Source organism: Argopecten irradians, chromosome 12 (genome assembly GCF_041381155.1).
Source record: "Argopecten irradians isolate NY chromosome 12, Ai_NY, whole genome shotgun sequence".
NCBI classification, from domain to species: domain Eukaryota; kingdom Metazoa; phylum Mollusca; class Bivalvia; order Pectinida; family Pectinidae; genus Argopecten; species Argopecten irradians.
Window position 1 is genome coordinate 13,873,413 of NC_091145.1, and position 15,054 is coordinate 13,888,466.

The window sequence follows — 15,054 nt, forward strand, 5'->3', positions numbered from 1 at the left end:
GTGGGGAATTTCCACTGTCACTTGTGTATAAACAAACACACGTGTATACTAAGGAGTAAAGCGCCATATATGGAAACTGTTACCTGTATATATAAGGTTAAAAAAATCAATCAGGCCCATGTTGTCTATTTCATAAGTCCACGTAAGCAGTTTTATCACTAATTTAATACAATAACCTGCGATGACGTAGCTCTGAAGATTTCTGACAGATGGACGTTGTCAAATAGCTTTACAGCGATACGATAGTAAATCTAGAGTGAACGATAGATGCACGATTAGAATGAGTGAACGATAGATGCACGATTACAGATTTAATATATACGTTATTAAAAATTTATTTGGTCATTCATTTTTGCTGACTTCTGAATGTGTGTGGGTTGTTTTTTTAAAAATCCAATCAAAAGCTTTATGATGGCGAGATATGTTAAAGAAACTTGTTCACGAAATAGAACAAGTTTTGTCAATGTATCTATTAAAAGAGATGTGATACCTTGCTATTGTCAATATGAACCATAGATTTAAGCCAGTCCCTGTGGTTAAAGCTACAGCTACAATATTGTAGCTCAAATGACTTTTAGACAGTTGATTTTGACGTATTTAGAGCTACAATTAGTACCTGTCACTGCTAATGGAGCAAAGTAATGAAGATGCAAATCATTATTAAAATGTTTGTATGCATTTTATCGTACTTGTTTTATATCGCTAATCTAGGCAATATTACTGAACCATCTAAAATATCAAATTTACAGCGAGATATTTTGTTTTTCACATATAAATATGAAGGTCTTTTCGAAGGAAAATTTTACAAGGCTACAAATTGTGAACTTAACGTCATGTGAACGGTACGGTTAATGTTAAGAATGATAGTTAAGTTTGTTTGGGACAAAACTAATATATAAATGCATGTATACCCATAAAAATAATTGGAAACCTGCAAAAAGTATATGAATTTGTGCCCGAGAGAACGTCAGAGGCAGTGCTCCACTAGGACACATATAGGCACCATTTCGTACCCGATCGAAAGGTAGGATGGGTACGTATATAAGCTAGTATTATGAGCGTTAAAGAAAAAAATGTTAACCATATATCATGCATAAATAAAACACTAAGTCTAACTGAGTTATCGTTCTTTATACTTACTTGCCTATAAGCAAATGAAACATGCTTTAAAGTTGTATGGTCTATCACTTTCGCTCTTTTTGTCATAGTGAAAACTGTTTATTATACACATTTTTCCCCGTCTGTCCGAGGTTTAAGCTTTCTACTTTTACCACTTTTTATAAAGTTGCAGCACTGGAAGTATTTTTAATTATAGAAGTAAAAAATCTTTTTAACGTGTAAACGTCAAAAATAAGCTCGAAAGATGCCGAATCATTCCGAACTCTTCCGAACATCGTCGCGACAATCTCGAAGTAACACGGCAGTTGTGAAAACAAATGTCAACAATTTTTTTCATAAACAATGTCGACCCCAGCAGACTGGATCTACAAAGAAAATAATGCTTGCACATTACAATATTTGAAACACACAATATTGAATTACGGCAATGTGTGAATTAGATGTTTCAAATACTCGCTTTGTGGACATATACCAGCACGATTTGCTCATATTAGCCAGAAGGAAAACGTAAACAAACACATGTGCGCTTACGCTAGTTACCTGGATCACCACGTGCAGGACGTGTGGACATAAGTCACGTGGTTCGATTCGGAATGCCGACAAAAGCCGAAGGTACTGAACATGGCGGTGATTGAAGGCGCTGTATTCAAAACCAGGAATATATGATCCCTAGATTTCGGCGCTCTTATAGGCCGACATATTCTTTTGGGGAGCTTAATCAATAAGTTACATGTGCATGTTCAAATATCAAATGCTTAAGCAATATATCGTTACAGTGAAAATTACCAGAAATACAACTTTAACGTTTAAAATGGTTTTAACATATTTGTTTCCAGCAAGAGCAATGTCAGTGATTTTATAGCGTACAATTGGGTTATGTATCGACTGACACTTTGTATTTTATGTTAAAGCATTTACTTCACTTTTTTGTGAATCTAAGAAAGTGACACTTTGTTTAAGGAACGACAACTTTCAGTAAATCTGGATGTACGATATATACTGTAAATCAACTTGTTTTCGCGTGTAGCGGGCGATTTGAAATCGCGAAATTATATCATCACTAAAAAAATAATATGTTACTTAAAATCGCGGAATTAAATCGCCGTGAAAAACGTTGGTTATTAATATTCTGTATTTATATATTACCGAGTTATCTGCCCTTGCGGGTAAGTATTGATTTTGACGTCATGTGATTGCGAGTGTAACCGTCCTTCTTTTGGGAGAAAACGACGTGAATTGCACTACCAAAACAATGACTTAACAATCTTTATGTAAATATGGTAATATCGTCGCGTTCTTATCGCAGTTAAAATAAAAAATTACACGTTGTAACTACGAACGTTATTCTCATTTACCCTCAATCATAGAAAGTTTCATATTTGATATTTTGTTTGCTGGAAAATACATGTTTAAACTTATACGGTCAAGCTAACGTTCTTTTACGAATAACGTGCAAGGGTACATATATTTCTATATTACGCAAGCACTTTAAAATAAACATTGCTTTCATCTCAAGTGTGAACCCCATCCTGTCATACAATTTTATGAAAACTTTTCAATGAATAAATATGGCCAGTGACCGGTTTGCTCTGTGAGTGTTTGTTTACTAGATTAGTACATATTGACGGACTTTCCCTTCGATATACCTGACTATACATGTTCTACTTACAGCTAGTGACACTATAAACCCGCCAATAATAGGGTACTACGGCGGCACAGAAGTGACACGAAAAATATTTTTTTTTATGTATGGTGAAAAATATTTTTTTTATGTAGGGCGAAAAATATTTTTTTTGATGTAGGATGAAAAATATTTTTTTTAATGTAAGACGAAAAAAATTTTTGTTTATGAAGGATGAAAAATATTTTTTTAATGTAAGACGAAAAATGTTTTTTTATGTAAGGCGAAAAATATTTTTTTTATGTAGGATGAAAAATATTTTTTTATGTAAGACGAAAAATATCTTTTTTAATGTAAGACGAAAAATATTTTTTTTCTATTACGTGATCACGTAAAACTTATAACGTGCTCACGTAATAAGTATTACGTGAGCACGTAATAGCTCAACCAATGAGAAGCGACGCTTCACGCGTGGATCTGATGCGGTATGGTAATGTTGCGATCAGAACTTTTGGTTCATTTGTATGAACATGGACTGAAGTACAGGGAAATTCAGTATGTTTTGGACGAACAGTGTGGTATAAGTGTAAGTTTAAGACATATTAAGAGACTTCTGAAGACACTTGGTCTGCAAAGAAGGAATTATAGTGATATTGACACGGTTATCAGTTTCATACGAACTGTTCTCAGAGAGAGTGGTCAGTTACATGGGTACCGGATGATGCTTGCGAGATGTAGGGGAAACGGTTTAACAGTACGTTCCAACGATGTTCGTATGATTTGGTCGTCTCAGGACAGCTACATGTAGAAGTATACGGAGGCGTGCCTACTATGCACCGGGGCCAAATTTCATATGGCATGTGGACGGATATGATAAGTTGAAGCCGTTTGGTATTTGTATAAGTGGAAGCATTTGTGGCTTTTCCAGAAAAATCATTTGGCTGAATGTATATCATACAAACAACAATCCTCAAATAATCGGCGGCTATTTTCTAGAAGCAGTAAAACTGTATGGGTGTTGCCCTCGGTTCGTTCGTGCTGATTATGGTACTGAAAATGGGCACATTCGTAATTTTCAAACTTTCTTTTTGCGACATTTACCTGACAGCAATAATTCTTATATAGATGGTTCATGTACAGCAAATCAGCGAATTGAAAGTTGGTGGGGTTATCTACGCCGGTAGCTACTGTTGTAGCGGAAAAGATATCACCTTCTGACTGACTTTTCCGCTACTGCAAGGTCCCTCTATAAAGGTGTGGGAAACCAAATCAGGTACGACCCACCATCGATTATCACTGGTAGCCCTGTTCTGTTAATTTTCGTTCTTAAACTGTTATTTTAACCATATTCGTGATTTTTGAAATATTTATGTTGGTTATATCTGTTTTACTGTTATTATCAAAATTTTAGTTATCTTTAACTAAAAGCATGTTATTATTTTCTAGCACACGTTATATTTTTGCTGCTGTGTTATCTCTATCTTTGCATGCGTTTGTCTTTTTTAAATGATGTTAGATTTAGTGGCTGATGTTATTATTTATTTTGCATTGTTATTCATTTCATTTCACGTGTTAGTGTCAGCAATGATTGTTAATGATTTTGTTTCCCATGTTATTGCCAGAATGTTACGTGATTTTTATGTGAAACTTTGTTAGCATCAACAGAACATGTGATTATTTACGTGACCACGTTACAAGTATCGTTGGAAACGTTATTTTGTTTTGAAAGCGTTATTTTTTTCGTGGAAATACCACTGCCTATTGTTCTCATTGACCCCCTACGGCGACAGCGCAGTGAGCCAGCGGGCAAGCTTCGCTAGTGTGTTGACCACTCACCCATAACGAGAGCACGGCTCTCAATATATAGTCGACTGGCGGTATCGCTGTCACTGTATCGCTACCGTATCGCATGTGCTGTGCAACTGAGCGTGGAATATATATAGTTTTCAGTTACTATATTTACAGTTCTAGCTAAGTCTCTGCGAAAAAATCCTGTATAAATAGATCCTTAGTACTAGTTACTATATATTACATCCGTATTCTTAGGTTAGTAAACGTCCAAATTTGTCAAGCTAACCAGTCACTTCTAGTTGTGTTCAAGTACCTAACACAAATGCGGTCACTCCACGAGCTAGCTTTGGACCATATCAAATCGATATGTTGCATCATCAAGGTCACTATGTCATCGCGAAATATCAGCTCTAAAACAGTATGAGACAAATCTTCATGGTCGTGTTAGAAGTCCCCCTTCAAAATTATGAAGATAAACGACAAAGCCCACAGAAAAAAACAACCCCCAGGTCATTAAAGGGCCGCTTGTTACTGAAGTCGGGTCGGAATAAAATGAATTGAAAAAATTTTCAATTCAAGATTCAGCGAGAGAAGTGATGACAAGGGGCGGAGTCAATTAATACCAATCAAGGTACGCTTGTTATGTGATTGGGTAATAGTATTCATGACATAGCCCATGAGGCACGGTGACATTTTTCATAAAGAATAATGTTCATTTTTCAGACAATTTTAAACATTATAGCCAGTCAGGTGATACGACTTCTTTAATTGACTATTTGTAGACTTCTTTCAATTAACTGTACGGATAAGCAAAAGATGTAATGTCGTCCACGTGTTCTCACAGCATGTCATCACTCAACTACTGTACTAAACGATACTGATTTAACGGAGCAGTGGTTTTAAAAGTAGTATGCAGTTTTGACAAAAACAATAATGTATTCATGGACTTTATGCAGCAGATTTTGGACCTAGAAGATATGACGAATATGGACTCACACATTTTTTTTACCGTGGAAGGAATTATGAAGATATTTATGGATTGTATCGATTGATCTACAAAAAAAGTACAGCTAAACGACCCATGTCATCTGTTTTAATTATTCTCATTAATTTCATGTGTTTTGTCGATATACATGAAACACTAAATACTTTTGAAACCACTTTTTACCTGATTGTTTATAATCGGCCCGCAGGTTGAATCATTTAGATTGATCAAAGATCGTATTAAACTTGAAATAAAAAAAATGAACAAATGAACTTTGTATATCAAGGATGTATTAAAAGGACCCCATTCAATCTGAGGACCTCAGTTATGGAACACCAGCGCAAACCCAGTAATGATATATATTATTTTATACTCGGCCGTTATGTCTTTTGGTCAAACTCACTTTACAAATTTCTTTACTATTCATAAAATCCACCGACTTACTGCGTTACGTGTTTTATTGTATCGTGTGCATTTATGGAACTATATTTCTGGTTATATACATATTTTTAGCGTGAATTGCCTGGTTAATTGTATATATATATATATATAATATAAAAAATAAAAATCGATTTCTCACAAAAATGTTATTTAGCAAGAGGGATATTTAATCCAATCTATCACTAAAATTTCTCTTTTAACCTCATGTTTACGGACCATGGACAAAGGTTGGCGATTAACCGCCAGCGGCAACTCTCTAAATCACACGCGTGGCCATTCCAACGAACCCATAACGAAAATTGGCGAAGTCGTACCCAGAAAGTTACCTGAGAACTAATACGGTTGCGTGGCTTGGCATGTAAATCGCCGCGGGGTTCTAGCGTGACCAAGACAACGGGGCCATACCTCACGAAAACACGTGGAAAGCCCACCTGTCGTGCTTTTAATTCACAGACTTGCCTAACCAGTGTACGGGTACTCTAATATGTAATTAATCCATGTCACTGCAACTCAGAAGATAGTTTCAAAGATTTCATTATAGTCTCCCAGACACATTAAAATGTGTTACATGGATTATACAAGTTACATTTTTAACTGCACGTGGCAGGATGGACAATATATATCATTACCAATTACTAAAATATGGAAAATTAATTTGAAAATTAACAATACTATTCACATCTACAAAAATACCATAATTTTTCTAATGAATAGAGACACCTTCTTCAATAATTGGATATTACAAATACCTATAAAGCCACCCATCTTATGAAGACTGGGATTACTATAATAATACTGTGGGATATATTTTAATACGTATATTTTTTTTATTTCTTCGTGTTTACATACAAAAAGATAGTGAAATTCATCCCCGATATTTTCATTGCATAAATGGCATATTCTTTCACGTTTCTCAACATTACGCCATCTTCCAGTCTCAATTGGAATTTTTAAATTTGATGTACGGAATTTATTTATGTATACTCTATTCATTTCCGATAATTTTATAAGATAATTTTCAAATCCAAATTCATTTTTATATATTAGATAAGTCTGTCTCTTGAGGAGTTTTCCACACCTGAGAACCATTTTTGTATAAACTGATCTTGAAGGCGCTGTTTCATAAAACTTTAATTTATAAAAACTGTTAATCATTTGTATTTAATTGAGGAAGATATTTGACTTACCAGATTCGTCAAAAATATTTTTAATGAAAGATATCCATTAAAATGTGTATATTCCTTCGAAATGTAACTTCGAGATTAGTTTATAAAGTATTCTACTTAATTTATTTTCATTTTGTATAAGTCTATTCCAAAAACACAGCATTCTCAGTTTGATATTTACTTCGAGTGGGAATCTTCCCAGTTCCCCATACACCATAAAATAGTAGTCGAAGAACATGTACCAAAAGTACACATGTACCATAAGTACGACTACACAACTGTGTGCTAATATTATACAATACTATTTATTTTATCTAATTCTTATCGGAACACATCGTCGTACCTAAATGAATATTCAAGGATTCCAAAACCAAAAACTGTAATTAGATAGAAAGTTTCTTTTTAATCTGTTAAAATCGTGCATATATCTGGGTTTAGTGTAGTCAAGGACGTACATGAGACTCACTTATAAATCCTTGGTGTAGTAGATAAACAAAGACGTGCGTGTCCTGAAAAGTCGTATATTAGAACGTGAAACTTTTTTTTTCATTTTGAAATATTACCATTTAGTCTTTATATAAAATATCTCATAATACGTTGACTTGTATTTTGAAATGAAAAGTTGTTAAATTCTGTTGGTAACTCGATTTGGTCCGCAGTCACTTAAATAAAACACACCATATTACAGTTTACGCGTGGCTGCACACGTGATGACCAGGTACTGATAAAATTGACAGGAACAGAAAGGTCGTCATGGTTCACGCTGGGTGGATAGTTATTTCATGACGGGGAGGGGTGTGCGGTCTGTATACATGGGGCGGTGGCGTTTGTGTGACACGAGTGAGTCGAGGATGCAGACATTTCTTCGATATTTTTAGAAATTGATACTGATTAATACGTTCATAAAAATCACCAGAACTCAACTGTATATAGTAAAAAAATCTTTGTATTATTACTCAATGATATGTCGAGCATTTAATTACGCCCCTAATTGTTTTCTAAAAGGTATTGTTCATAGACGGCACTGATTAAGATATACACTTAATTCATTAATATTAAAATATGATACTTATAGATAATACTTGTATATATGTTATCTGTAATTTGATGTATGGATAATCAGTAATAAAATGCAAAGTTTGCAGAGGTATCACTATTTTAATTACTGATCAAATTAGGTACATTAGTTCTAAACCAGACTGACAGATGTTGTAATGGATTTGATGATCAGATTGATTTCTTTACGCAATGACGCGCAAGCGTGATATGGGTCTGATGAAATCCATTGTTATTCGTTGGAAGTTTCGAGTGGGATTGGCATTCGGGTGTCGACAGATCGGTGAGGGGTTGAAGGTTACCTGTGACCACATCAAAGGAACTCTGTGATTGGTGTTACAAAACGCCATTTATAGGGAAAATATATCAAAGTTTTTCAGGGATGTAAAAAAAATCAACACGATCAATTTCATTGTCCTCTTCAGCTTTTCAACAGTTAACACAAGTGATGACGTCAGTTTGGTATTTCCTTCGATCTTCTCTTGTCCTACACTATGATATCTGTAACGAGAACCTCAGGTACATTTGTATACTATATTAATTGAATATCAATGATCTAGAACTACAGAATCGTCTTCAATCGCAGATCGAAGCCATGTATACAAGGTGTGTAGACAAGCTTTACAAATTGGAAATTGGTAAAAATTAACACGTGAACTTATGTCGTATAATTTCATTTATTTCAAGATTAATCCTCTTCAGCTGATAAGTTTTGCATCATAACGTCAGCCTGGTATTTTCTTCGATCTTCTTCTCTGGTCTTACGATATCTGAAACGAGAACCTCGAACAGCATTTAGATCAACACAATTCACATCAGTACAAACAGTAATTCATATTTTACCGCTCGTATCGGAACTCTCCCGAAAAAAAGGTTGAAAATGCATGTTTCGCCAGGTAGCAAGAATTAGAGAAAAATAAAGTAGTTTTAGTGCATGCATGACGTAAACAGGGGTAGTCTACAATCGGATAGCTTGGCCCGTTCCACAAACCTAATGTTTACCTGTGCAAGCCGTGTGTACTCGGCCGTCACGGCTCGGCGCGTCCGCTCGATAATTACCAACGTCAGTCAGAAAATCTGTTAATCTTCGCGCAGAAAGTATTAATATAACCGACGAATTTAATTCTATCGCCGAATGTGTTAATTTCACTGTCGCATCGGAAAAGTTTGACCCCGACTTTGTAGCATTAGATAGCCGTGCATGTAAACAAAGGTGGGTACTTGTAACTGATAGCCTCTGATGGTTTGTTAGTCAGCCGTCACGGCGGCGACAGCGGACAGAAAAATACTTAATTTTACGGCAGAATACTTGATTTTTCTGATCGAATTGGAATTCTAAGGAAAAGTCCTAATATTAAGGGTTAACACGGAATAAAAAGGCACATAAACTAATCCTGACGAAACTTGTTAAAAATTAAGTGTTTTGCCGTTATTTTAACAAATTCTGAATATTGGTGCAGGAAAACAAATCTTTCTTTGACACATAATCGGATAAAAATGTCAATTTATCATAAACCAATACATTTGTACATGTTTCTGTTGTCATACATACATAAATAAAGCATCGACTTGTTTTCATGTATATATGGTAATATCACAGGGATCCGAAAATTAGCTACATTTGATATATTTTATTTATGGACCCACCAGAGACCATTTATAGACGTTTAAGAGGTTTAGATCAAAATTCAGAAACCTCTAAAATTGGTCTTAGGGCCCTCTGTTGGTCCGTATAAAACTGTATTTATCAACAAAAGGAAGCGAATGTCTTACGTCCTACAAAGTATATACTTTATCTTCAATTCCGCCGTCAGCTGTCAACATAAAACTTGTTCGATGTCATACTTATAAATGATGGCAATTAGTACTTAAGGTTCCACTTGAAGTTTGGATCGATTCAAAGCTCACGAGGAAAGATCATCCCAATGTCTCCCGGGAAATATCGCGGCCTGTTTATTTATTAGTTTAAATAATACTTTTTACTCAAGTAAACTTCTTATAAGCATACACATACAAATGGATTCAACGATTACAGAAATTTCCCAAGATGTTCTCAATGGGATGCAGAACCTGGAATGGAAATATTAATATCTGATCAAAATCGTGATTTTTATTCATTCCTATAATTCATGTACATAGTTGTGTTTCTTAAACCGTTCTGGAATTCAAAATAAATAAAAAGAGTAATTATTGTGTTTGTAATGCACTAAAACAGATTGACAATTAAAATGTTTCTGAAAACATGAATTTTGACACGTGTAGTTCCACAAAATTTAAATGTTATAATTATCTGCAGTTTTTGCGTGATTTCAATGTAGATCTAATGTCGATACGTATAAACTCCCACCCCCATATACAATATATGAATCAAAATTTATGATAGAATATTACATGTCTACTAAATTACAGTAAAACTATTAAGTCTCTGGTTTAAATACCAGTAGATGACTTGTGTGCATATTCTGAAGATTACTATACTTAACGTAACCACCCGCCCAGCTAATCCCGTACTTCGCTAAGATTTCAACCAATTTGCAACTCATAAAGAGAAATTTTTACGTCTACTAGCAACTTTCAATGTTAACGTTCCCTTCCAATATCTTTGTCTATAAAGTGTATACAATTATTGTCGGCCATTTTCTCGCTTCGTGCTCCTACTAGTGCCGCCTTAATATAAGCGCCCCGTAAGTCGAGCCTCCTAAGTCAGGGCGCATCACGATTCCGTTAACCTTCTCCACCGTGTATAGGTCTAGTGTGAATTCCTGTCTAAACAGGATAATCACACTAGCAGACATGGCGAGAACCTATAAGTGCTGTCACTCAGAGAGGGAGGCAGAGAGAAAGAAAGAAAGAAAGTGAGAGGGAGAATTAAATATGTAGAAAAATGTTAATCGCTAAGATGAATACAAGTATGTGTTACATTTTACTACAGTCTCTAGAAAGAATGCATAAATCATTGAAAAAAAGTAAGAAATCTACACGAAAGTTTTACCCTCATTAAATATACATAATTATCCACCAGCCTCCGCATCCAGGTGAAATTGTACAGGGTTACGTTGTTCATCGCGGTTCTCACAATTACGCTTTCGTCCCGCATTGCTTAACATTTTATAAGAAAACGAAAGTTCATGACAATGCTATTTAATAAAAAAAAAATCAGAGAAACGTAGCAACTATCCCCAATCGCTGAAAAGACGTTTTTGAAAATCACAGGTAGGTGTGTCGAGCGCCGTATGCAAGCATTGATAGTGATGAGCTGCGCTGCCTCGCAAAGGGTCGATTACGTCACGCACCAAATAAGTCTCGTTACCACAATACATGTCCTGACACCAAAATGCGGATATCTAGGTGTCCGGCAACTAATGACTCCGAGTGTCTTGAAAGGAGAACACACCTCATTTTATCATGACACAAATTCTTTGATAGTAGAGTATAGTTTTCCTTTAGCTAGATGACTCTGTCGCGGTACCATTTTTCAATAATCTTTGTTGAAGTTAAAAGTTAACGGCTTAAGTTAACAAGCCGATTCCAAACAGTACATAAAAAATAATGGTAACGGCCTTCTAGCGCAGATAATAATACTTAAAAAAAAAAATTAAAAGATCCACGACTGCTTGACCCGCGGGCGATTTTCACGGGTCGCTGCGCATGTTACATGTCCCCGCGCGGTAGCAAATTAAGTCGGATACAATGGAGTTTGTTTTGACAGTGATTTTAGCATGAACTTGAATATATATTTCACTTTTCATAACGTAGACAAAACGTACAATACAGTGTATTTAATTAAATAAATGCATGTCAGTTTGCATCATGCGTATTGTAACTGTATTCAAGACACGTGCATTTGATATTTATTTGTGTCTTCCCTGTATGATACGACATATCATATAGAATTATAGTAGATTTTGTAATGTTCATTTTGAATATATAGCACTTGTTCCAAAATATGTCACAAATAATGTTGTGATATATATAAATCAGCCATTCAAGAAATGTACACAACTTCGTTAATCAAAACAGATTCCATAATATGCATAACTTCGACAAATAATTTTGTTAATCAGCCATACAAGAAATGTTCACAATTTCGTTAATCAAAACAGATTACGTACGTTATCAGAAACATATCTATATATTATATTTATAACGTAATAATCAGTAAACTTGAAATACACAATATGTTAAAAAAAAACATCAAATCTTTGTACAGTGTAGTTAAACTAAGACCGATTCCAAGGATTTAAACGTCCTTGCCGATTCCAACACAACCCTAATATGTCAGGAATTTTCAATAAGTTTATACAGTGAATGCAAACTTTGGAGAAAAAGAACTGTAAATATAGTAACTGAAAACTATATATATTCCATGCTCAGTTGCACAGCACATGCGATACGGTAGCGATACAGTGACAGCGATACCGCCAGTCGACTATATATTGGGAGCCGTGCTCTCGTTATGGGTGAGTGGTCAACACACTAGCGAAGCTTGCCCGCTGGCTCACTGCGCTGTCGCCGTAGGGGGTCAATGAGAACAATAGGCAGTGGTATTTCCACGAAAAAAATAACGCTTTCAAAACAAAATAACGTTTCCAACGATACTTGTAACGTGGTCACGTAAATAATCACATGTTATGTTGATGCTAACAAAGTTTCACATAAAAATCACGTAACATTCTGGCAATAACATGGGAAACAAAATCATTAACAATCATTGCTGACACTAACACGTGAAATGAAATGAATAACAATGCAAAATAAATAATAACATCAGCCACTAAATCTAACATCATTTAAAAAAGACAAACGCATGCAAAGATAGAGATAACACAGCAGCAAAAATATAACGTGTGCTAGAAAATAATAACATGCTTTTAGTTAAAGATAACTAAAATTTTGATGATAACAGTAAAACAGATATAACCAACATAAATATTTAAAAAATCACGAATATGGTTAAAATAACAGTTTAAGAACGAAAATTAACAGAACAGGGCTACCAGTGAGATGTATTCATTGATCAGGAGTTGGACTATCATTTTTCAAATGAAATCAAGTAGTAAAATCTCTGAAATGAATACACAATATTTAAGTTTCTTTAAGCATTCTGAGAAATGAAATTGGTAGTAAGAAATTCATATAAAACTAGATTTGATCGCGATCAAAACACGGGATTTCCACCTATGTAATGATATAAGTAATGTTAGCGAACAGACGATTGCTTGAACGAACGGACGATCTCACTCAATATTAATCAGAAAGCGTTTCTTACGAAAGTAGTCTGGTCCAACAGAAAAACAGATTTAGGGGAATCCCCCTTTGGGCAGAAGATTTCATAGAGAGGTGAATATATAGGAGCCTGCTGATTGGATATATGTGTGGGTCGGAACAATACATGTAGATGTAAATTTTGTAAAGAATTTTGATAACTTCAATTAACCTGAATAGTAGCAAACGTTAACACGGTCCTCTATGGGAATTTATTTGGTTCTGTGATCTCAAAACGGCCGGATAGTTTCTCAAAATAGCACCGGTTGTGTTTGAACATCCGGTGTCACAGGTGACGGCTCTGCCACACACATAAAAGGCTTTTAAACCTGTCAGTTATTGTGTTTGTGCATTACTTTTATTGTTTGTTTGTTCAAATGTACGTCCTATTAACAGCTAGGGTCACGTAAGGACGGCCTCCCATGTATGCGGTGTAGTTACACATGTACGTGTATTTACGCAAACACGTGTACATTGTTCATATATACGTGTATATGTAGTGTGATAGAACGGGTTTCTATCATTGTTGCATTTATTTCTACAGTATGTATATTTGTTATTGCACTCTTCTAAGTCTTCACTTCAGTGATCTGTTTATGTATCTTGGACCCAAATTCAGGGGAACACCGTGAGAACAGGTCTTATCTAGGGTGTGTTTGCTGTTTAGCAGTCACATTCATCAACCTAGTTGTCCTCATGATCACCCCGATGATGACCGCTGGCCGGAGTACACGTGTGGTACACGTGGGAGGTTTTTATCAGTCAGTTGAGCCTTGTCTGTTTTAAGCGGAAGATATATTTAGTGTGTAGGTGGGTTGTTGTAGCAACGGTTTCACCTAAATATGGTGCTCTGTCCGGACATTGACCAATCAGTGGTCACTTTGGGGTACTGGGTTGATGAGTTGTTATAAAAGGGGCTGATGGGTCTTTACTTAGAGTGTATCTATAGCTAACGTAGGGTTTGTGTATAATTAGGGGTTGTCAGGGGCTTAGGGCTTAGGCATCCTAAGGTATCCTAGTTTACACCGTTGGTTTTATATACCTCTAGAGTTAAGAACACTTGTAGGTGGTTAGTTGGCTCCGTAGGGTGTTAGGCTTTGTTTAGGGAACGTGGTAATCACACAGGACTTAGCTAATTAGGCCTAAAGTTTGGCTATAGTTAATCTTGGATACATTGTAACTGCTTCGGCACTTATATATCTCTTATTGTTATCTGTCTTAACGGGCACTATTTGTGAATCTTCTATGTAATAATTAATCTACTTGTCTTTTATATAATAAATAGTTATTTGTACCTGTATTTACCTAGTTGAGTTATTGGATTAGTGTCAGTGCTTCCGCTACATCCTAGAGATCGAACCTGTTGAGATACAGGCCTGTAACCTGTGGAGGAAACGGGATCCGGAGAGGATTTGTGACAACTGTGGACTCTGTTGTATACTAAAAATACTATACGATCACGATTTGGGACTTATACATATAACGGGAGCTACAGTCGGATCGCCCCTCCGGGTCTCTTGTGGAAAACCCTCCCTATTACAGTAGCACTTAAAACATCCCGAAAAGTATTGAAAACTAAATGTAAAAATACCTTCGAAACGGCCCGTGTG